Source organism: Cherax quadricarinatus, chromosome 5 (genome assembly GCF_038502225.1).
Source record: "Cherax quadricarinatus isolate ZL_2023a chromosome 5, ASM3850222v1, whole genome shotgun sequence".
NCBI lineage: Eukaryota > Metazoa > Arthropoda > Malacostraca > Decapoda > Parastacidae > Cherax > Cherax quadricarinatus.
The window spans coordinates 66834889-66858268 of record NC_091296.1 but is presented as its reverse complement, the minus strand read 5'-3'; the positions used below and the strand labels follow the sequence as shown (position 1 = coordinate 66858268).

Here is a 23380-nt window from a genome sequence, read left to right as displayed (position 1 = left end):
AAACACGTCCAATGTTTTCACCCTTGCCGGGATCGAACCCCGGACACTCGGTGTGTGAAGCGAAAGCCTTGCTTACTAAGCCACGGGGCCTGGTATATATACAAATAGTTAAATAAATTATCATACATAGCAGCACATGAGTAGATTACCGCCACGGATAAGTCTACCTGGAATTGGTCCTGGCATCATCATCCTTGCATCAAACACGAGCATCTTCCATTCCCCCAGGCACTGTGCCCCCATGGGTTTAGCTATTTTCCCCTATAAATGTAATTATTCGTGCCTTTGATCTAAGAAATTGGAGCTGTGCTCATCCTTGCAGAGATGCTTCCTGTTCCTTCAATTGAATCTCTCCTATGAAGATAGGTTGAATGCTCTACATTTTCACTCTGGAGAATATAAAGTTAGAAGGGTCCTAGGATTGAAGTTTATAAAAATCCCAGTGGAAATAAAACAGTTTGAATAGAATGAGATAGAATATAGATGTATCTATAATCCTGCCAGGGATGTTAGAAAATACTTTTTTAGCCTTAAAGTGCTCAGGAAGCCACGATTTTAATCTGGGAGAGAGGAAGTTTAAAAAACACAAGATGATGAAAATCAAAGAAATCATTTTAAAATATGATTTACAGAATTTATGTGATATTTCTTTATCGTGTTTTCGTGATCACTTGCCAATGTAATACAGAGAAAATTAGGCATTAACTGAAAAAATAAGTATTTGCAATCACAGTTTTTGAAGGTAAATAGAGCAAATAAATGTGTGTGGGTGAGTGCCTCACAATTTACGCAAGTTTACCTATAATAGTGCCTATTTTTTGTAAGGAAAAACAGTTTTCTCGGTCAGTGAGCCACAGGTCGCTAGAGGGCACACACGTGCACTCAGGCACTCCCGTGTTATAGTTGCACTTTCATTGCTCTCTATGTACCCACATGGTGTCAGTGGTGTGACTTTAAATGTCACTTCTGCCGTAAAATTCCTGTAGAGCATAACGGCCTTGTACCAAGGTGTCAGGTGAGTTAGTTTAGTTATTTAGTTTTTATTTATAATACGTAGTATGAAACGGGCCTGGTATATATACAAATAGATAAATAAATTATCATACATAGCAGCACATGTGGAGATTACCGCCACGGATAAGTCTACCTGGAATTGGTCAGGGCATCATCATCCTTGCATCAAACACGAGCATCTTCCATTCCCCCAGGCACTGTGCCCCCATGGGTTTAGCTATTTTCCCCTATAAATGTAATTATTCATGCCTTTGATCTAAGAAATTGGAGCTGTGCTCATCCTTGCAGAGATGCTTCCTGTTCCTTCAATTGAATCTCTCCTATGAAGATAGGACCCCAATGGAAATAAGTCACTCTGTCTGACTTTTTTGGGTTATCCCAGGTTCTCTACACATATGCTGCTATGTATGATAATTCTATGTAACTGTATTTGTGTATACCTGAATAAACTTACATACTTACTTACACTCTGGAGAATATAAAGTTAGCAGGGTCCTAGGATTGAAGTTTATAAGAATCCCAGTGGAAATAAGTTACTTTGACTCCTTTTTTTATTTTTTTTATTTTTTTTTTATTTTTTTGGTAATTTGCACTATGATAATTGAATGTGTGTACTTGTACATAAATAAACTTGATGAACTCAAAAACTGGAATAGCTTTCTTTTCATTCATCAATCCAAATAAAATTATTAAATAGTTTTCATTTTAATCAACTTTGTTTATTTATATTGTAGCCTTTTTAACTTATAATTTCATCCATTAATGTCCTGTGCTAGACAAATTTAGAAAATGCTGTACATACTCTAGTCTTTCCAAAGTACAGTACAGTATTGTATATATGGTATTATGTATTGATTTTCTTTTTTTTTTAGATTAAATGGATTAAAGTTGAATAAATTTAGATTTAGAAGGGATATAGAAATGCACAGGTTTTGCAGTAGTTGTAGATAATGAATGTTTCTTTCCAGTAAATATGGTACATAATTGTTATAAGCATTTAAACACTTTTTTTGCATATTCAGAGTATTATGAGCAGTCTTAAAACTACATATCATTGTATTATTTTATTAGGTTTAATGCTGTGGTATACATTGATGCTTTTATATAATACAGTAGAACCTCGGTACTCGAACATAATTCGTTCCAGAAGGCACAAAAATACTACACTTAGAGACTTTGCAGTGTATTTTTGTAAGGTATTTATGATTGTATTCTTGTTGTCTTGGTCTCATTTGATAGAATGAAGGATATAACAGAAATAGAGATGACTTTGAATGGTTTACAGACTAAAAGTACCTTGAAATGGAACTCAAACTAGCGGAAATGTTCGATTTTTGCTGAATTTTAAGAGTAAATAAATTGCATCATGTGTCCAATACACGTCAACTGATGGGCCTAATATGCTTTCACAAATGCGCTGGTATTACTTATACCATTTTTGTCAATAATGCAGTAGTCTGCATAACTAAATGTTCTATTTTTTGTGTGAAGAAAAATTCAAAATGGAAAGCAAGCGTAATATAAAAGGGGCCTGAAGTGGGAGGAGCTATAGGAGAGAGGGAGGGGCCAGCAGGAGGAGCCTGGTTGACCAGGCAAGCACCAGACGAGCCTAGCCATGGCTGGGCTCAGAGTAGAGTAACTCGAGAGTTACTCTTCAAAGGTACAGTGGACCCCCGCATACCGATGGCATCACATAACGATTAATCCGCATACCGCTTGCTTTAATCCCAAAAATTTTGCCTCGCATACCGCTTAAAAACCCGCTCACCGATTTTCGTCCGAGACACGTCCAATGTGCGCCCTCAGCCAGCCTCACATGTGCCGCCGGTGGCATTGTTTACCAGCCAGCCTCCGCGGTAACATCCAAGCATACAATCGGAATATTTCGTATTACAGTGTTTTCGGTGCTTTTTCTGGAAAATAAGTGACCATGGGCCCCAAGAAAGCTTCTAGTGCCAACCCTACAGCAATAAGGGTGAGAATTACAATAGAGATGAAGAAAAAGATCATTGATAAGTATGAAAGTGGAGTGCGTATCTCCGAGCTGGCCAGGTTGTATAATAAACCCCAATCAACCATCGCTACTATTGGTGGTACAGCTGCTGCTGCTGCTGCACTGTCAGCTGCTGCTGCTGCTGTAGCATCTGCTGCTGCTGCTGCTGCTGCTGTAGCATCGTCTGTTGCTGTTGTAGCATTGTCTGTTGCTGCTGTAGCATTGTCTGTTGCTGCTGTAGCATCGTCTGTTGCTGCTGTAGCATCGTCTGCTGCTGCTGTAGCATTGTCTGCTGCTGCTGTAGCATCGTCTGTTGCTGCTGTACCACCGTCAGCTGCTGCTGCTGCTGCTGCTGTAGCATCGTCTGCTGCTGCTGTAGCATCGTCTGCTGCTGCTGTAGCATCGTCTGCTGCTTCTGTAGCATCGTCTGCTGCTGCTGTAGCATCGTCTGCTGCTGCTGTAGCATCGTCTGTTGCTGCTGTACCACCGTCAGCTGCTGCTGCTGCTGCTGTAGCATCGTCTGCTGCTGCTGTAGCATCGTCTGCTGCTGCTGTAGCATCGTCTGCTGCTGCTGTAGCATCGTCTGCTGCTGCTGTAGCATCGTCTGCTGCTGCTGTAACATCGTCTGTTGCTGCTGTAGCATCGTCTGCTGCTGCTGTAGCATCGTCTGTTGCTGCTGTACCACCGTCAGCTGCTGCTGCTGCTGTAGCATCGTCAGCTGCTGCTGCTGCTGTAGCATCGTCTGCTGCTGCTGTAGCATCGTCTGTTGCTGCTGTACTACCGTCAGCTGCTGCTGCTGTAGCATCGTCTGCTGCTGCTGTAGCATCGTCTGCTGCTGCTGTAGCATCGTCTGCTGCTGCTGTAGCATCGTCTGCTGCTGCTGTAGCATCGTCTGCTGCTGTTGTACCACTGTCAGCTGCTGCTGCTGCTGTAGCACCGTTGTTGGTGTGGCTTATTGAGAATACCAAGAAACAATTAACCCCAGAGGATTTGCCACCCAGGATAACCCAAAAAAGTCAGTGTCATCGAAGACTGTCTAACTTATTTCCATTGGGGTCCTTAATCTTGTCTCCCAGGATGCAACCCACACAAGTCGACTAACACCCAGGTGAACAGGGAAAAATGCCTGGAACTAGTGTTCATATTGGTGAATTTAAAGCCAGCAAAGGTTGGTTTGAGAGATTTAAGAATCATAGTGGCATACACAGTGTGATAAGGCCTGTTCTGGAAGAAAATGCCAAACAGGACCTACAGTACTCAGGAGGAAAAGGCACTCCCAGGACACAGTGTCTCATCAGTCATTGCTGCATCTTCAATAAAGGTAAGTGTCATTTATTCTTCATTTAGTAGACTAGTACATGCACAATATATACTGTGCATGTACTACTCTACTATTGTGCATGTATCCTTCTCTTTGTGTGTAGGAAAATGTATATTTCATGTGGTAAAATTTTTTTTTTCATACTTTTGGGTGTCTTGCACGGATTAATTTGATTTCCATTATTTCTTATGGGGAAAATTCATTCGCATACCGATTATTTCGCATAACAATGACCCCTCTTGCACGGATTAAAATCGGTATGCGGGGGTCCACTGTATAAGCATTTTTTGTAGTAGTTGGGATACTTGGAGTACACCTGGAGGGTGTTTTAGGGTCAACACCTTTTCCCCTCTCCCCAGCCCAGTTCATGACCAGGCCTCATGGTGGATCAGAGCCTGATCAATCAGGCTGTTGCTGCTGGCTGCATAATGTACCAACTACAGCCTGGTTGGTCAGCAACTGGATAGGTGCCAGTTCAGCTCCCTCTTAGACATTCAGGGGTCTATTGGTAATCCTCTTTATGTATGCTAGGAGGCAGTTGAACAGTCTTGGGCCCCTGACACTTGTTGTGTTTTCTCGTAATGTACTCATGGCACCCCTGCTTTTCATTGGGGGATGTTGCACTTCCTGCTGAGTCTTTTGCTTTCATTGGGAGTGATTTGTGTGTGCAGCTTTGGGGCTAGTCCCTCTGAGATTTTCCGGGTATATTATCATGCATCTTTCTCACCTGCATTCCGAGAAGTACAGGTCAAGGGACTTAAACTGTTCCTTGTAATTTAGGTGTTTTATTGTACTTACACATGCAGTGAAAGTTCTCTGTATATTCTCCATTTTGAGGCAGTTTTAACTACCTTGAAATGGGTCATGATTATATACACCTGGAAAATCCTAGAGGGACTAGTACCGAACTTGCACACGAAAATCACTCACTACGAAAGCAAAAGACTTGGCAGACGATGCACCATCCCCCCAATGAAAAGCAGGGGTGTCACTAGCACGTTAAGAGACCATACAATAAGTGTCTGGGGCCCGAGACTGTTCAACTGCCTCCAGCACACATAAGGGGGATCACCAACAGACCCCTGGCAGTCTTCAAGCTGGCACTGGACAAGCACCTAAAGTCAGTTCCTGATCAGCCGGGCTGTGGCTCGTACGTTGGTTTGCGTGCAGCCAGCAGCAACAGCCTGGTTGATCAGGCTCTGATCCACCAGGAGGCCCGGTCAGAGACCGGGCCGCGGGGGCGTTGACCCCCGGAACTCTCTCCAGGTAAACTCCAGGTATGTTTGTTACGCATATGCACAAAAAACCTAAAAGCATCTGTACACTTCATGAATAAAGTTCACCAGTAATCACCTCGAATCCTATATGACAGTGTAAACGTGTTTTTAGGCTTTCATATGCACCGACAAGTGAAGAAAAGGCTGTGATTCACTTTAAGGGGATATTTGCTTTATGGCAGGATAGTCTTAACAGGAGCCCCCCTTTCCCTTTCCCCTCGACTAAATTTTTTACAGTAATCATTACTAACTGCTGGGAAATGCATTCATTGCCTCCCTCTCATCTTGGGGAAGATAGTACATGACTGGGATGTCTTTTTTTTTTTTTTTTTTCCCATAACATTTTTGGAACACCAAAAAGGTGCTGAATGGGCAGGGTCCTCTGTATTTACAAAAGCATTCTGGTAGTTAATTTCACAGCAGTGAGATGGACACGACCCTTATGCCATCACAACTTTAGCAACAACATATTGAGAGCCTGATGAAGCTTTTCTTGTGAATTTATAGTTTTTTCATATTTTCTTAGATAACTTGCATTCATATTTTAGTAAAAAATCTTCATGGCTGGTAAAATATGGTATTTTTACTTGTTTGCAGGTGATTGTGGTTTTGGAGGAGGCAGGTGTTGGTTGTGGCAGGTAATAGTTGTGCAACTGCCTATCATATGTTTGCATAGGTATTGTACAGGGTCACACCTACCCTTTCCCCCACATTTCAATATCAACAAGCAATGACAACTATAGTGAATAGAAAACTTCATTATTTTTTAGTTTTGATGAATTATGGAGCTTAAGTTTTTTTTTTTTTTAGGGAGGCGTAATGGATGTAACCCTATTGTTCCCATATGTTTTTTAGATGATTTTGTGATAAGACACCATTTTCAGTAACATTATTATCTTAATGGCCACCTGTATATTTTTAATTCTGAAACTATAGAATCTTTTTCTGAGGGTAATAACACTAAGTACAAAATTTAATGAAAAACTTGCAAAAAATACTGGTGCAAAGTTAGCCGTCTGAGGGTAATTTACGCATTGGCAGTATCTTCCAATTTGAGCTCTATTTTAAGCCAATTCCATTGCTCAATTTGACAGAATTCTTGGTTATTTTGCTAAAACGTGTTCCATTCTATCTATTGAGCACAAGAAATTGCCCATTGAATTATCAGTATTGCCCTGTAAAGTGCACAGATTTGCTAATTTGGAGTCCAAAACACATACTGTAGACATTAAATAAAGGCACTAAAGCATTTCCTCTGTTCATTAATCACATGCCCAGGTCTTTCCTATACAACTTTTCCTCAGCAATGTAATCGTTTACCAATGCCTTGTACTTACGACGGGCTCTGACCAGTATGCATACCTAAGTAATGCATATTAGAGCTGATTTCCTCTCTTCTGTTTTACAATATACAGTACACTACTGTATAAACATTTAAGAATACTACAGTATACCAAAAATGTTATAAATAGTGGAAAGGTGACATTAAAACAATATCAAAGATGGTTGACAAAAGCCCACTAACATTATAGCATGCTCCTCACTTATCGACGCATTCATTTACTGACATGGTCTTAGGAATGGAACTCCGTTGTTAAGTGAGGAGAGGCTGTATTATGCTTGCCTTCCATTTTGAATTCATCACAAAAAATAGTTTTACCCTATTTCTCAGATAAAATATAACCATGAATGATTGGTCATGGTTTCTGGTAGTCCAATAATTGAATCAGACCTAGTATAAACCTATATAACTGACTGAGGGGTGTATTGGGGTCATACCTGTCCTTGGGAAGTGTCAAAAATTAAATATTTCCTCAACTTTGAGACCAGTTTCAAACTAATTCAGGTCCTTGAACCAATGAAAATCATCTCTTGTTTCTGTAGTAAGTCTTCATTCAATCAAGTGATACCAAGCAATAGCCAATAAAGCCATAAAAATGCACTCAGCCATTGGGGATCTACCATGACCAATCACCTTAAACCATAAATAACCCAACAAAAAGCTACTGTGTAGATAATTACCAATTCCTGCACCAGACAACATGCCCCTCTGCTCTTCAAGAGTTTGAACTTGCTTAACATACATAATATGCACTCGTATTATTGTGCCATATATATATATATATATATATATATATATATATGTATATATATATATGTATATATATATATATGTATATATATATATATATGTATATATATATATATATGTATATATATATATATATATATGTATATATATATATATATGTATATATATATATATATATATGTATATATATATATATATGTATATATATATATATATATACATATATATATATATATATATATATATGTATATATATATACATATGTATATATATATATATATATATATATATATATATATATATATATGTATATATATATATATATATATATATATATATATATATATATATATATATATATATATATATATATATATATATATATATATATATGCATGCATTCAAAAACTCAATGCACATAAAAGGCCTTAAAATTTGGAATTCATTACTTGTAAATATAAAAGAAACACTACCTGTTTATAAATTCAAGTCTCTTCTCAAAGTTCACTTACTCACTCAAAACCAAATAAATACTGAATAACTGAACCATATAAATTGTATATCCTAAATGTTACTCACAATTATATCACACAAATGTTAAACCTAACTTTATTTTTTTAAATAGACTACCTAACAGAATACTCCATTCTACTGAATGAACAGCAATGCATGCAACCATAGGACCTGTCTTTGTAATACTCATTTGTATTTTATAGTTATCTGTTTACAATAATGTCTTATCACTGATTTCATTATTGCTTAGTTAATCTTAAGTTAATTTTAAGCCAGCCCGTAATGCTATGCATATAAGTGGCTTTGGCATGCTGCTCTTACCTGTATTTTTTGTACCTCTGTTTGTATGCTAAAATTTGGTCAGTACCTGACCAACCGGGCTGTGGTTCGTACATCATTTTGCGTGCGGCCAGCAGTAACAGCCTGGTTGATCAGACCCTGATCCACCATGAGGCCTGGTCTCAGACCGGGCCGTGGGGGCATTGACTCCCAAAACCCTCTCCAGGTAAACTCCAGGTATATGTATGTATGTATATATATATATATATATACAGTGGTCCCTCGATTATCGACGGTAATCCGTTCCTGGAAGCCGGTCGATTATCGAAATGGTCGATTTACGAATCAATTTTCCCCATAAGAAATAATGTAAATTCAATTAATCCGTTCCTGACACCCAGAAGTATTAAAACAAAAAAATTTTTTACATGAAATATTCATGTAGTACATAAACAATACAATGGGAAATGATGAATGAAACATTAACAGCATAACACTTACCTTTATTGGAGATTCTTCTTAGTGTATGGGAGACTGGAGGAGGAGGAGAGAGTGGATTGTTTATAGTTTGGAAGGGGAATCCCCTTCCAGCAACACCTCAGGTACCATTTGCTTTTCTGGGGTTGCTTCTTTTCTCTGTTTCTTAATGCCACTAGGACCAGCTTGAGAGTCACTGGAGTCCTGTCTAGCAAAATAACTGTGCAGAGAGCTCTGTTTCTGGCGTCTCTTTAAAACTTCCCTAAAATGGGCCAAGACTGTCACTGTACAAGTTGCCGATATGGCTTGCAACATCCTTCTCTGGGTGATGTTTCTCCATAAATCTTTCCATCTTACCCCACATAGTAAAAATCTCCTTAATTTCTGAAGAAGGCACCTTCTTCCATCTCTCTTCCTCCTCCTCTGCAGCAAGATTCTGAGCTGCGATCTGTTGCTCTTCCTGCTGAAGCTCTTGCAGCTCCTCAGTGGTTAGCTCTTTGTTGTGGTCCTCCACCAACTCTTCCACATCCTCCAAACTCACATCCAACCCCATGGAACTCCCCAGTGCCACAATAGAGTTCAAAACTGACATAGGCTCATCAGGGTCAGCCCCAAACCCTTCCAAATCCCTCTTGTCGACACAATCTGGCCACAATTTTCTCCAAGCAGAGTTCAAAGTCCTGGTAGACACTCCCTCCCAAGCCTTACCTATAAGGCTTACACAATGGAAAATACTGAAATGTTCTTTCCAAAAATCTCGTAGGGTCAAGTGAGTGTCTGAGGTCACATTGAAGCACCTTTCAAACATTGCTTTGGTGTACAGTTTTTTAAAGTTTGCAATGACCTGCTGGTCCATGGGTTGGAGGAGAGGAGTGGTATTCGGGGGCAAGAACTTTACTGAGATGAACCCAAACTCCTTCAGAATTAGGTCATCCAAGTTTGGTGGATGAGCAGGTGCATTGTCCATTACTAGCAGGCACTTGAGATCCAATTTCTTCTCCAGGAGGTAATTCTTCACACTAGGGCCAAACACTTCGTTGAACCACTCTACAAAAATTTCCCTCGTGACCCATGCCTTATTATTAGATTTCCAAAACACACACAATTTACTCTTCATAACATTATTTTTCTTAAATGCTCTGGGATTTTCAGAATGGTACACTAGTAACGGCTTCACTTTGAAATCCCCTCTAGCATTAGCACAGAACATTAGCGTCAGCCTGTCTTTCATAGGCTTGTGTCCTGGCATTGACTTTTCCTCTTGTGTAATGAAGGTCCTCTTTGGCATTTTCTTCCAGAAGAGGCCTGTTTCGTCACAATTGAACACTTGTTCAGGTTTCAGTCCTTCAGCCTCTATGTACTCCTGGAATTCATGCACATATTTTTCAGCCGCCTTGTGGTCCGAACTGGCAGCCTCACCATGCCTTACCACACTGTGTATGCCAGTACGCTTCTTAAATCTCTCAAACCAGCCTTTGCTGGCCTTAAAATCACTCACTTCACCACTATTTGCAGGCAATTTATTTACCAAATCTTCATGCAACTGCCTAGCCTTTTCACAAATAATCGAGGTCATAAGACTGTCTCCTGCTAATTGTTTCTCATTTATCCACACCAATAATAACTTCTCAACCTCTTCCAGTACTGGTGATCTCATTTTTGTCAGCATATTTACCCCCTTTGCAACAACAGCGTCCTTGATTTCCTTTCTCATGGCTATGATGGAAGATATGGTTGAATGATTTTTGTTATACATCCTCGCCAGTTCGCCCACACGTACGCCACTATCATATTGTTCAATGATGTTTTTCTTAAATTCAATGGTATTTTTCACCTTCTTTACCAAAGGTTTGGCACTAGGAGCTTTCTTTGGAGCCAAGGTAGCTTATTTAGCACTTAAATAACTTGCAAGCACTAAAATAAATGAAATATTATGAAATATTTCACTGGAGCACGTGAGAGGACCGCCGCTAACTGGTAAACAATGGCACACTGGCTGGGAAGGAAGGCCGAGGCGGGTCGAGGCCCGCTTACCTCGTGCATACGTGTCTGGGACGACGGGTCGAGACGGGTCGATAAACGAATTTCGGTCAATTTCAGAGTCGATATTTTGTCGAAAAAACCGGTTGATTTCCGAAATGGTCGACTTTCAGGCCGGTCGATTATTGAGGGACCACTGTATTATATAATATTTTTTTTTTTTTATCACACTGGCCTATTCCCACCAAGGCAGGGTGGCCCGAAAAAGAAAAACTTTCACCATCATTCACTCCATCACTGTCTTGCCAGAAGGGTGCTTTACACTACAGTTTTTAAACTGCAACATTAACACCCCTCCTTCAGAGTGCAGGCACTGTACTTCCCATCTCCAGGACTCAAGTCCGGCCTGCCAGTTTCCCTGAACCCCTTCATAAATGCTACTTTGCTCACACTCAACAGCACGTCAAGTATTAGAAACCATTTGTCTCCATTCACTCTTATCAAACACGCTCACGCATGCCTGCTGGAAGTCCAAGCCCCTCGCACACAAAACCTCCTTTACCCCCTCCCTCCAACCTTTAATAGGCCGACCCCTACCCCGCCTTCATTCCACTACAGACTGATACACTCTTGAAGTCACTGTTTCGCTCCATTCTCTCTACATGTCCGAACCACCTCAACAGCCCTTCTTCAGCCCTCTGGACAACAGTTTTGGTAATCCCACACATTCTCCTAATTTCCAAGCTACGAATTCTCAGCATTATATTCACACCACACATTGCCCTGAGACATGATATCTCCACTGCCTCCAACCTTCTTCTCGTTGCAACATTCATTACCCATGCTTCACATCCATATAGGAGTGTTGGTATAACTATACACACATTCCCCTCTTTGCCTCCAAGGAAAACGTTCTGTCTCCACAGACTCCTAAGTGCCATACTCACCCTTTTCCCCACATCAGTTCTATGAGTCACCTCATCCTTAATAGACCCATCTGCTGACAAGTCCACTCCAAAATATCTGAATACATTCACCTCCTCCATACTCTCTCCCTCCAATCTGATATCCAATCTTTCATCATCTAATCTTTTTGTTATCCTCATAACCTTACTCTTTCCTGTATTCACTTTTAATTTTCTTCTTTTGCACACCCTACCAAATTCATCCACCAATCTCTGCAACTTCTCTTCAGAATCTCCCAAGAGCACAGTGTCATCAGCAAAGAACAACTGTGACAACTCCCACTTTGTGTGATTCTTTATCTTTTAACTCCACACCTCTTGCCAAGACCCTCACATTTACTTCTCTTACAACAAAAATAATTAAATAAATAACAAAAAGGCACAATACCGTGACTGGAACGATACACAAATAACCCGCACATAAAAGACAGAAGCTTACGACGACGTTTCCGTCCGACTTGGACCATTGACAAAGTATATATAGTGTGACTTTGTCAATGGTCCAAGTCGGACCGAAACGTCGTCGTAAGCTTCTGTCTTTTATGTGCGGGTTATTTGTGTATACTTCTCTTACAACCCCATGTATAAATATATTAAACAACCACGGTGACATCACACATCCTTGTCTAAAGCCTACTTTTACTGGGAAATAATTTCCCTCTTTCCTACATACTCTAACTTGAGCCTCACTATCCTCATAAAAACTCTTCACTGCTTTCAGTAACCTACCTCCTACACCATACACCTGCAACATCTGCCACATTGCCTCCCTATCCACCCTGTCATACACCTTTTCCAAATCCATAAATGCCACAAAGACCTCTTTAGCCTTATCTAAATACTGTTCACTTATATGTTTCACTGTAAACACCTGGTCCACACACCCCCTACCTTTCCTAAAGCCTCCTTGTTCATCTGCTATCCTATTCTCAGTCTTACTCTTAATTCTTTCAATAATAACTCTACCATACACTTTACCAGGTATACCCAACAGACTTATCCCCCTATAATTTTTGCACTCTTTTGTCCCCTTTGCCTTTATACAAAGGAACTATGCATGCTCTCTGCCAATCCCTAGGTACCTTACCCTCTTCCATACATTTATTAAATAATTGCACCAACAACTCCAATAATATATATATATATATATATATATATATATATATATATATATAATATATATATATATTTTTTTTTTTTTTTTTTTCAACAAGTCGGCCGTCTCCCACCGAGGCAGGGTGACCCAAAAAAAAAGAAAGAAAATCCCCAAAAAGAAAATACTTTCATCATCATTCAACACTTTCACCACACTCACACATTATCACTGCTTTTGCAGAGGTGCTCAGAAATACAACAGTTTAGAAGCATATACGTATAGAGATACACAACATATCCCTCCAAACTGCCAATATCCCAAACCCCTCCTTTAAAGTGCAGGCATTGTACTTCCCATTTCCAGGACTCAAGTCCGACTATATGAAAATAACCGGTTTCCCTGAATCCCTTCACTAAATATTACCCTGCTCACACTCCAACAGATCGTCAGGTCCCAAGTATCATTCGTCTCTATTTACTCCTATCTAACACGCTCATGCACGCTTGCTGGAAGTCCAAGCCCCTCACCCACAAAACCTCCTTTACCCCCTCTTTCCAACCCTTTCGAGGACGACCCCTACCCCTCTTTCCTTCCCCTATAGATTTATATGCTTTCCATGTCATTCTACTTTGATCCATTCTCTCTAAATGACCAAACCACCTCAACAACCCCTCTTCTGCCCTCTGACTAATGCTTTTATTAACTCCACACCTTCTCCTAATTTCCACACTCCGAATTTTCTGCATAATATTTACACCACACATTGCCCTTAGACAGGACATCTCCACTGCCTCCAACCGTCTCCTCGCTGCTGCATTTACCACCCAAGCTTCACATCCATATAAGAGTGTTGGTACTACTATACTTTCATACATTCCCTTCTTTGCCTCCATAGATAACGTTTTTTGACTCCACATATACCTCAACGCACCACTCACCTTTTTTCCCTCATCAATTCTATGATAAACCTCATCCTTCATAAATCCATCCGCCGACACGTCAACTCCCAAGTATCTGAAAACATTCACTTCTTCCATACTCCTCCTCCCCAATTTGATATCCAATTTTTCTTTATCTAAATCATTTGATACCCTCATCACCTTACTCTTTTCTATGTTCACTTTCAACTTTCTACCTTTACACACATTCTCAAAATCATCCACTAACCTTTGTAATTTTTCTTTAGAATCTCCCATAAGCACAGTATCATCAGCAAAAAGTAACTGTGTCAATTCCCATTTTGAATTTGATTTCCCATAATTTAATCCCACCCCTCTCCCGAACACCCTAGCATTTACTTCTTTTACAACCCCATCTATAAATATATTAAACAACCATGGTGACATTACACATCCCTGTCTAAGACCTACTTTTACTGGGAAGTATTCTCCCTCTCTTCTACACACCCTAACCTGAGCCTCACTATCCTCATAAAAGCTCTTTACAGCATTTAGTAACTTACCACCTATTCCATATACTTGCAACATCTGCCACATTGCTCCTCTATCCACTCTATCATATGCCTTTTCTAAATCCATAAATGCAATAAAAACTTCCCTACCTTTATCTAAATACTGTTCACATATATGTTTCAATGTAAACACTTGATCTACACATCCCCTACCCACTCTGAAGCCTCCTTGCTCGTCCGCAATTCTACATTCTGTCTTACCTCTAATTCTTTCAATTATAACCCTACCGTATACTTTTCCTGGTATACTCAGTAAACTTATTCCTCTATAATTTTTACAATCTCTTTTGTCCCCTTTCCCTTTATATAAAGGGACTATACATGCTCTCCGCCAATCCCTATGTACCTTCCCCTCTTTCATACATTTATTAAACAAAAGTACCAACCACTCCAACACTATATCCCCCCCTGCTTTTAACATTTCTGTCATGATCCCATCAGTTCCAGCTGCTTCACCCCCTTTTTCACCCCCTTTCATTCTACGTAATGCCTCACGTACTTCCACCACACTTGCATTCTGCTCTTCTTCACTCCTAAAAGATGGTATACCTCCTTGGCCAATGCATGAAATTACCTCCTCCCTTTCTTCCTCAACATTTAAAAGTTCCTCAAAATATTCTCGCCATCTACCTAATACCTCCCTTTCCCCATCTACTAATTCCCCTACTCTGTTTTTAACTGACAAATCCATACTTTCCCTAAGCTTTCTTAACTTGTTTAACTCGCTCCAAAATTTTTTCTTATTTTCATTAAAATTTCTTGATATATATATATATATATATATATATATATATATATATATATATATATATGTATGTATATATGTATGTATATATGTATATATATGTATATATATATATATATATGTATATATGTATATATATGTATATATATATATATATATGTATATATGTATATATATATATATATATATGTATATATATGTATATATATGTATATATATATATATATATGTATATATATGTATATATATGTATATATATGTATATATATGTATATATATATATATATATGTATATATATGTATATATATATATATATATGTGTATATATATGTATATATATGTATATATATATGTATGTATGTATGTAGTAGGTTGGTAGACAGCAACCACCCAGGGAGGTACTACCGTCCTGCCAAGTGAGTGTAAAACGAAAGCCTGTAATTGTTTTACATTATGGTAGGATTGCTGGTGTCTTTTGTCTGTCTCATAAATATGCAAGATTACAGGTACGTCTTGCTACTTCTACTTACAATTAGGTCACACTACACATACATGTACACGTTTATTTATACACACTCATCTGAGTTTTCTTTGATTTTATCTTAATAGTTCTTGGTCTTATTACTTTTCCTTTTATATCCATGGGGAAGTGGAATAAGAATCTTTCCTCCGTAAGCCATGCGTGTTGTAAAAGTCAACTAAAATGCCGGGAACAATGGGCTACTAACCCCTTTTCCTGTAAAGATTACTAAAAAGAATAAGAAGAAGAAAATTGTCAAAGTGGGAAGTCTGAATGTGCGTGGATGTTGTGCAAATGATAAGAAAGAGATGATTGTGGATGTTATGAATGAGAAGAAACTGGATGTCCTGGCTTTAAGTGAAACAAAGCTGAAGGGGGTGGGAGAGTTTCAATGGAGAGGAATAAATGGGATTAGGTCAGGGGTTTCAAATAGAGTTAGAGCTAAAGAAGGAGTAGCAATAATGTTGAAGGATAAGCTATGGCAGGAAAAGAGGGACTACAAATGTATAAATTCAAGGATTATGTGGAGTAAAATAAAGATTGGATGTGAAAAGTGGGTTATAGTAAGCGTGTATGCACCTGGAGGAGAGAGAAGTGTAGAGGAGAGAGAGAGATTCTGGGAAATGTTGAGTGAATGCGTGGGGAGTTTTGAATCAAGTGTGAGAGTAATGGTGGTTGGGGATTTCAATGCTAAAGTGGGTAAAAATGTTATGGAGGGAGTAGTAGGTAGTTTTGGGGTGCCAGGGGTAAATGTAAATAGGGAGCCTTTAATTGAGCTATGTGTAGAAAGAAATTTGGTAATAAGTAATACATATTTTATGAAAGAGGATAAATAAATATACAAGGTATGATGTAGCACGTAATGAAAGTAGTTTGTTAGATTATGTATTCGTGGATAAAAGGTTGATGGGTAGGCTCCAGGATGTACATGTTTATAGAGGGGCAACTGATATATCGGATCATTATTTAGTTGTAGCTACAGTTAGAGTAAGAGGTAGATGGGAAAAGAGGAAGGTGGCAACAACAAGTAAGAGGGAGGTGAAAGTGTATAAACTAAGGGAGGAGGAAGTTCGGGCGAGATATAAGCGAATATTGGCAGAAAGGTGGGCTAGTGCAAAGATGAGTAGTGGGGGGGTTGAAGAGGGTTGGAATAGTTTTAAAAATGCAGTATTAGAATGTGGGGCAGAAGTTTGTGGTTATAGGAGGGTGGGGGCAGGAGGAAAGAGGAGTGATTGGTGGAATGATGAAGTAAAGGGTGTGATAAAAGAGAAAAAGGTAGCTTACGAGAGGTTTTTACAAAGCAGAAGTGTTATAAGAAGAGCAGAGTATATGGAGAGTAAAAGAAAGGTGAAGAGAGTGGTGAGAGAGTGCAAAAGGAGAGCAGATGAAAGAGTGGGAGAGGCACTGTCAAGAAATTTTAATGAAAATAAGAAAAAATTTTGGAGTGAGTTAAACAAGTTAAGAAAGCCTAGGGAAAGTATGGATTTGTCAGTTAAAAACAGAGTAGGGGAGTTAGTAGATGGGGAGAGGGAGGTATTAGGTAGATGGCGAGAATATTTTGAGGAACTTTTAAATGTTAAGGAAGAAAGGGAGGCGGTAATTTCATGCACTGGCCAGGGAGGTATACCATCTTTTAGGAGTGAAGAAGAGCAGAATGTAAGTGTGGTGGAGGTACGTGAGGCATTACGTAGAATGAAAGGGGGTAAAGCAGCTGGAACTGATGGGATCATGACAGAAATGTTAAAAGCAGGGGGGGATATAGTGTTGGAGTGGTTGGTACTTTTGTTTAATAAATGTATGAAAGAGGGGAAGGTACCTAGGGATTGGTGGAGAGCATGTATAGTCCCTTTATATAAAGGGAAAGGGGACAAAAGAGATTGTAAAAATTATAGAGGAATAAGTTTACTGAGTATACCAGGAAAAGTATACGGTAGGGTTATAATTGAAAGAATTAGAGTTAAGACAGAATGTAGAATTGCGGACGAGCAAGGAGGCTTCAGAGTGGGTAGGGGATGTGTAGATCAAGTGTTTACATTGAAACACATATGTGAACAGTATTTAGATAAAGGTAGGGAAGTTTTTATTGCATTTATGGATTTAGAAAAGGCATATGATAGAGTGGATAGAGGAGCAATGTGGCAGATGTTGCAAGTATATGGAATAGGTGGTAAGTTACTAAATGCTGTAAAGAGCTTTTATGAGGATAGTGAGGCTCAGGTTAGGGTGTGTAGAAGAGAGGGAGAATACTTCCCGGTAAAAGTAGGTCTTAGACAGGGATGTGTAATGTCACCATGGTTGTTTAATATATTTATAGATGGGGTTGTAAAAGAAGTAAATGCTAGGGTGTTCGGGAGAGGGGTGGGATTAAATTATGGGGAATCAAATTCAAAATGGGAATTGACAGTTACTTCTTGCTGATGATACTGTGCTTATGGGAGATTCTAAAGAAAAATTACAAAGGTTAGTGGATGAGTTTGAGAATGTGTGTAAAGGTAGAAAGTTGAAAGTCAACATAGAAAAGAGTAAGGTGATGAGGGTATCAAATGATTTAGATAAAGAAAAATTGGATATCAAATTGGGGAGGAGGAGTATGGAAGAAGTGAATGTTTTCAGATACTTGGGAGTTGACGTGTCGGCGGATGGATTTATGAAGGATGAGGTTAATCATAGAATTGATGAGGGAAAAAAGGCGAGTGGTGCCTTGAGGTATATGTGGAGTCAAAAAAACGTTATGTATGGAGGCAAAGAAGGGAATGTATGAAAGTATAGTAGTACCAACACTCTTGTATGGATGTGAAGCTTGGGTGGTAAATGCAGCAGCGAGGAGACGGTTGGAGGCAGTGGAGATGTCCTGTCTAAGGGCAATGTGTGGTGTAAATATTATGCAGAAAATTCGGAGTGTGGAAATTAGGAGAAGGTGTGGAGTTAATAAAAGCATTAGTCAGAGGGCAGAAGAGGGGTTGTTGAGGTGGTTTGGTCATTTAGAGAGAATGGATCAAAGTAGAATGACATGGAAAGCATATAAATCTATAGGGGAAGGAAAGAGGGGTAGGGGTCGTCCTCGAAAGGGTTGGAAAGAGGGGGTAAAGGAGGTTTTGTGGGTTAGGGGCTTGGACTTCCAGCAAGCATGCATGAGCGTGTTAGATAGGAGTGAATGGAGACGAATGATACTTGGGACCTGACGATCTGTTGGAGTGTGAGCAGGGTAATATTTAGTGAAGGGATTCAGGGAAACCGGTTATTTTCATATAGTCGGACTTGAGTCCTGGAAATGGGAAGTACAATGCCTGCACTTTAAAGGAGGGGTTTGGGATATTGGCGGTTTGGAGGGATATGTTGTGTATCTCTATACGTATATGCTTCTAAACTGTTGTATTCTGAGCACCTCTGCAAAAGCAGTGATAATGTGTGAGTGTGGTGAAAGTGTTGAATGATGATGAAAGTATTTTCTTTTTGGGGATTTTCTTTCTTTTTTTTTGGGTCACCCTGCCTCGGTGGGAGACGGCCGACTTGTTGGAAAAAAAAAAAAAAAAAAAAAAAAAAATATATAAATATATAAATATATAAATATATAAATATATAAATATATAAATATATAAATATATAAATATATAAATATATAAATATATAAATATATAAATATATAAATATATAAATATATAAATATATAAATATATAAATATATAAATATATAAATATATAAATATATAAATATATATATATATATATATATATATATATATATATATATATATATATATATAAACATTGAACTTTAATATAAACCCTCCTCTCTAACTTCTCCCTGATGGCTGCAACAGAACACACTTACACAACACAAGGCACAAACTTTCTTCAACATCCCTAGTGTCCATCTCGCCCTACGCAAAAATGCAATGCACAAAAGAGCTCTAAGATCTGGAATTTATTGCCCGAACTAGTGAAAGGTCCCATGCCTGCCAGTAAAAAAATCTCGTCTCCCATACTTATTTATACCTACACTATACTAAATCATTCAACCAGTTTGAAACTGCTCAGTGAATCCAAAAAAGCCTAGGACTGTTATACCTTTGATATACCTTTGAAGAATTTTGAGAGTATATCTAGGTTGGTAGACAGCAACCACCCAGGGAAGTACTACCGTCCTGCCAGATGACTGTGAAACAGAAACCTGTAACTGTTTTGCATAATGGTAGGATTGCTGGTTTATTTTTCTGTCTCATAAACACACTAGATAACAGGGATATCTTGCTACTCCTACTTACACTTTGGTCACACTTCACAGACACACACGTGCATATATACAGTGGACCCCCGGTTAACGATTTTAATCCGTGCAAGAGGGGTAATTGTTATGCGAAATAATCGTTATGTGAATGAATTTTCCCCATAAGAAATAATGGAAATAAAATTAATCCGTGCAAGACACCCAAAAGTATGAAAAAAATTTTTTTTTACCACATGAAATGTTAATTTTAATACACACAAACTGAAAAAGGCATGCACACTTACATGACACTTACTTTTATTGAAGATCTGGTGATGATTGATGGGATGGGAGGAGGGGAGAGCATTATCTTCTTACTGTTTAGAAGGGGAATCCCCTTCCATTAGGACTTGAGGTAGCAAGTCCTTTTCTGGGGTTACTTCCCTTCTTCTTTTAATGCCACTAGGGCCAGCTTCAGAGTCACTGGACTTCTTTCGCACAAGATATCTGTCCATAGTGGCCTGTACCTCTCGTTCCTTTATGACTTGCCTAAAGTGTTTCACAACATTGTCAGTGTAATAATCACCAGCACGGCTTGCAATAGCTGTGTGAGGGTGATTTTCATCCATGAAGGTTTGCAATTAAAGCCACTTTGCACAGATTTCCTTAATCTTTGTAGTAGGCAACTTCTTCAATTTCTCTCTCCCCTCCTCTGAACCAGTTTCCCCAGGTCTGGCCTCTTGCTCTTGAAGTTGATCTATCAGCTCATCAGTGGTTAGTTCTTCATTGTCCTCCTCCACCAACTCTTCCACATCCTCCCCACTAACCTCCAACCCCAAGGACTTTCCCAATGCCACAATGGATTCCTCAACTGGCATAATCATCTCAGGGTTAGCCTCAAACCCTTCAAAATCCCTTTTGTCTACACATTCTGGCCACAGTTTCTTCCAAGCAGAGTTCAAGGTCCTCTTAGTCACTTCCTCCCAAGCCTTACCTATAAGGTTTACACAATTGAGGATATTAAAGTGATCTCTCCAAAACTCTCTTAGAGTCAGTTGAGTTTCTGAGGTCATTACAAAGCACCTTTCAAACAGAGCTTTTGTGTACAGTTTCTTGAAGTTGGAAATAACCTGCTGGTCCATGGGCTGCAGGAGAGGAGTGGTATTAGGAGGCAAAAACTTCACCTTAATGAAGCTCATGTCCCCATAAAGTCGCTCTGCCACGTCTGTAGGATGACCAGGGGCATTGTCTAACACCAGGAGGCACTTAAGTTCTAATTTCTTTTCAGTTAGGTAATCTTTCACATTGGGGGCAAATGCATGGTGTAACCAGTTATAGAAAAATTCCCTAGTGACCCATGCCTTACTGTTTGCCCTCCACAGCACACACAAATTATCCTTGAGGACATTCTTTTGCCTGAACGCTCTGGGAGTTTCAGAGTGATACACTAATAAAGGCTTCACTTTCCAATCACCAGTAGCATTGGCACACATGAGAAGAGTAAGCCTGTCTTTCATAGGCTTATGTCCTGGGAGTGCCTTTTCCTCCTGAGTAATGTAGGTCCTGCTTGGCATTTTCTTCCAGAACAGGCCTGTTTCATCACAATTAAACACTTGTTCAGGTTTCAGTCCTTCAGTTTCTATGTACTCCTTGAATTCCTGCACATATTTTTCAGCCGCTTTGTGGTCCGAACTGGCAGCCTCACCATGCCTTATCACACTATGGATGCCACTACGCTTCTTAAATCTCTCAAACCAACCTTTGCTGGCCTTAAATTCACTCACATCATCACTAGTTGCAGGCATTTTTTTAATTAAATCCTCATGCAACTTCCTAGCCTTTTCACATATGATCGCTTGAGAGATGCTATCTCCTGCTATCTGTTTTTCATTTATCCACACCAATAAGAGTCTCTCAACATCTTCCATCATTTGCGATCTTTGTTTCGAAAACACAGTTAAACCTTTGGCAAGAACAGCTTCCTTGATTGTCTTTCTGGTGCCCACAATAGTAGCGATGGTTGATTGGGGTTTCTTGTACAGCTTGACTAGGTCGGCTATACGCACTCCACTTTCATACTTATCAATGATCTCTTTCTTCATTTCTATAGTAATTCTCACCCTTATTGGTGTAGGGTTGGCACTAGAAGCTTTCTTGGGGCCCATGGTCACTTATTTTCCAGAAACAGCACCAAAAACACTGTAATAATACGAAATATTCCGAGTGTATGCTTGGATGTTACCGCGGAGGCTGGCTGGTAAACAATGGCACGGGCGGCACATGTGAGGCTGGCTGAGGGCGCACATTGGACGCGTCTCGGACGAAAATTGGTGAGCGGGTTTTTAATCGGTATGCGCGGCAAAAATTTTGCGATTAAAGTAAGCGGTATGCGAAATAATCGCTATGTGATGCCATCGTTATGCGGGGGTCCACTGTATATACATACATCTAGGTTTTTCTCCTTTTTCTAAATAGCTCTTGTTCTTCTTTATTTCTTCTATTGTCCATGGGGAAGTGGAAAAGAATCTTTCCTCCGTAAGCCATGTGTGTCGTATGAGGCGACTAAAATGCCGGGAGCAATGGGCTAGTAACCCCTTCTCCTGTAGACATTTACTAAAAAAGAGAAGAAGAAAAACTTTATAAAACTGGGATGCTTGAATGTGCGTGGATGTAGTGCGGATGACAAGAAACAGATTATTGCTGATGTTATGAATGAAAAGAAGTTGGATGTCTTGGCCCTAAGCGAAACAAAGCTGAAGGGGGTAGGGGAGTTTCGGTGGGGGGAAATAAATGGGATTAAATCTGGAGTATCTGAGAGAGTTAGAGCAAAGGAAGGGGTAGCAGTAATGTTGAATGATCAGTTATGGAAGGAGAAAAGAGAATATGAAGGTGTAAATTCAAGAATTATGTGGATTAAAGTAAAGGTTGGATGCGAGAAGTGGGTTATAATAAGCGTGTATGCACCTGGAGAAGAGAGGAATGCAGAGGAGAGAAGGAGATTTTGGGAGATGTTAAGTGAATGTATAGGAGCCTTTGAACCAAGTGAGAGTAATTGTGGTAGGGGACCTGAATGCTAAGGTAGGAGAAACTTTTAGAGGGTGTGGTAGGTAAGTTTGGGGTGCCAGGTGTAAATGATAATGGGAGCCCTTTGATTGAACTTTGTATAGAAAGGGGTTTAGTTATAGGTAATACATATTTTAAGAAAGAGGATAAATAAGTATACAAGATATGATGTAGGGCGAAATGACAGTAGTTTGTTGGATTATGTATTGGTAGATAAAAGACTGTTGAGTAGACTTCAGGATGTACATGTTTATAGAGGGGCCACAGATATATCAGATCACTCTCTAGTTGTAGCTACACTGAGAGTAAAAGGTAGATGGGATACAAGGAGAATAGAAGCATCAGGGAAGAGAGAGGTGAAGGTT

At 39.4% G+C, this 23380-nt stretch overlaps 1 protein-coding gene across 2 annotated transcripts in view; it reads left to right on the top strand.

Annotated features, from left to right (window-relative positions):
• Positions 1-850: 850 nt before the first annotated feature.
• Positions 851-23380, top strand: part of LOC138855227 (uncharacterized) — a 29743-nt gene continuing 7213 nt past the window's right edge. Inside the window, exons 1-2 of one of the 2 annotated variants that reach the window (XM_070103521.1) lie at positions 851-1015; positions 6203-6243. The gene's annotated coding sequence lies outside the window, so the exon portion shown is untranslated. The remainder of the gene's footprint in view (positions 1016-6202; positions 6244-23380) is intronic. The other variant, XM_070103514.1, reaches the window with a different exon arrangement.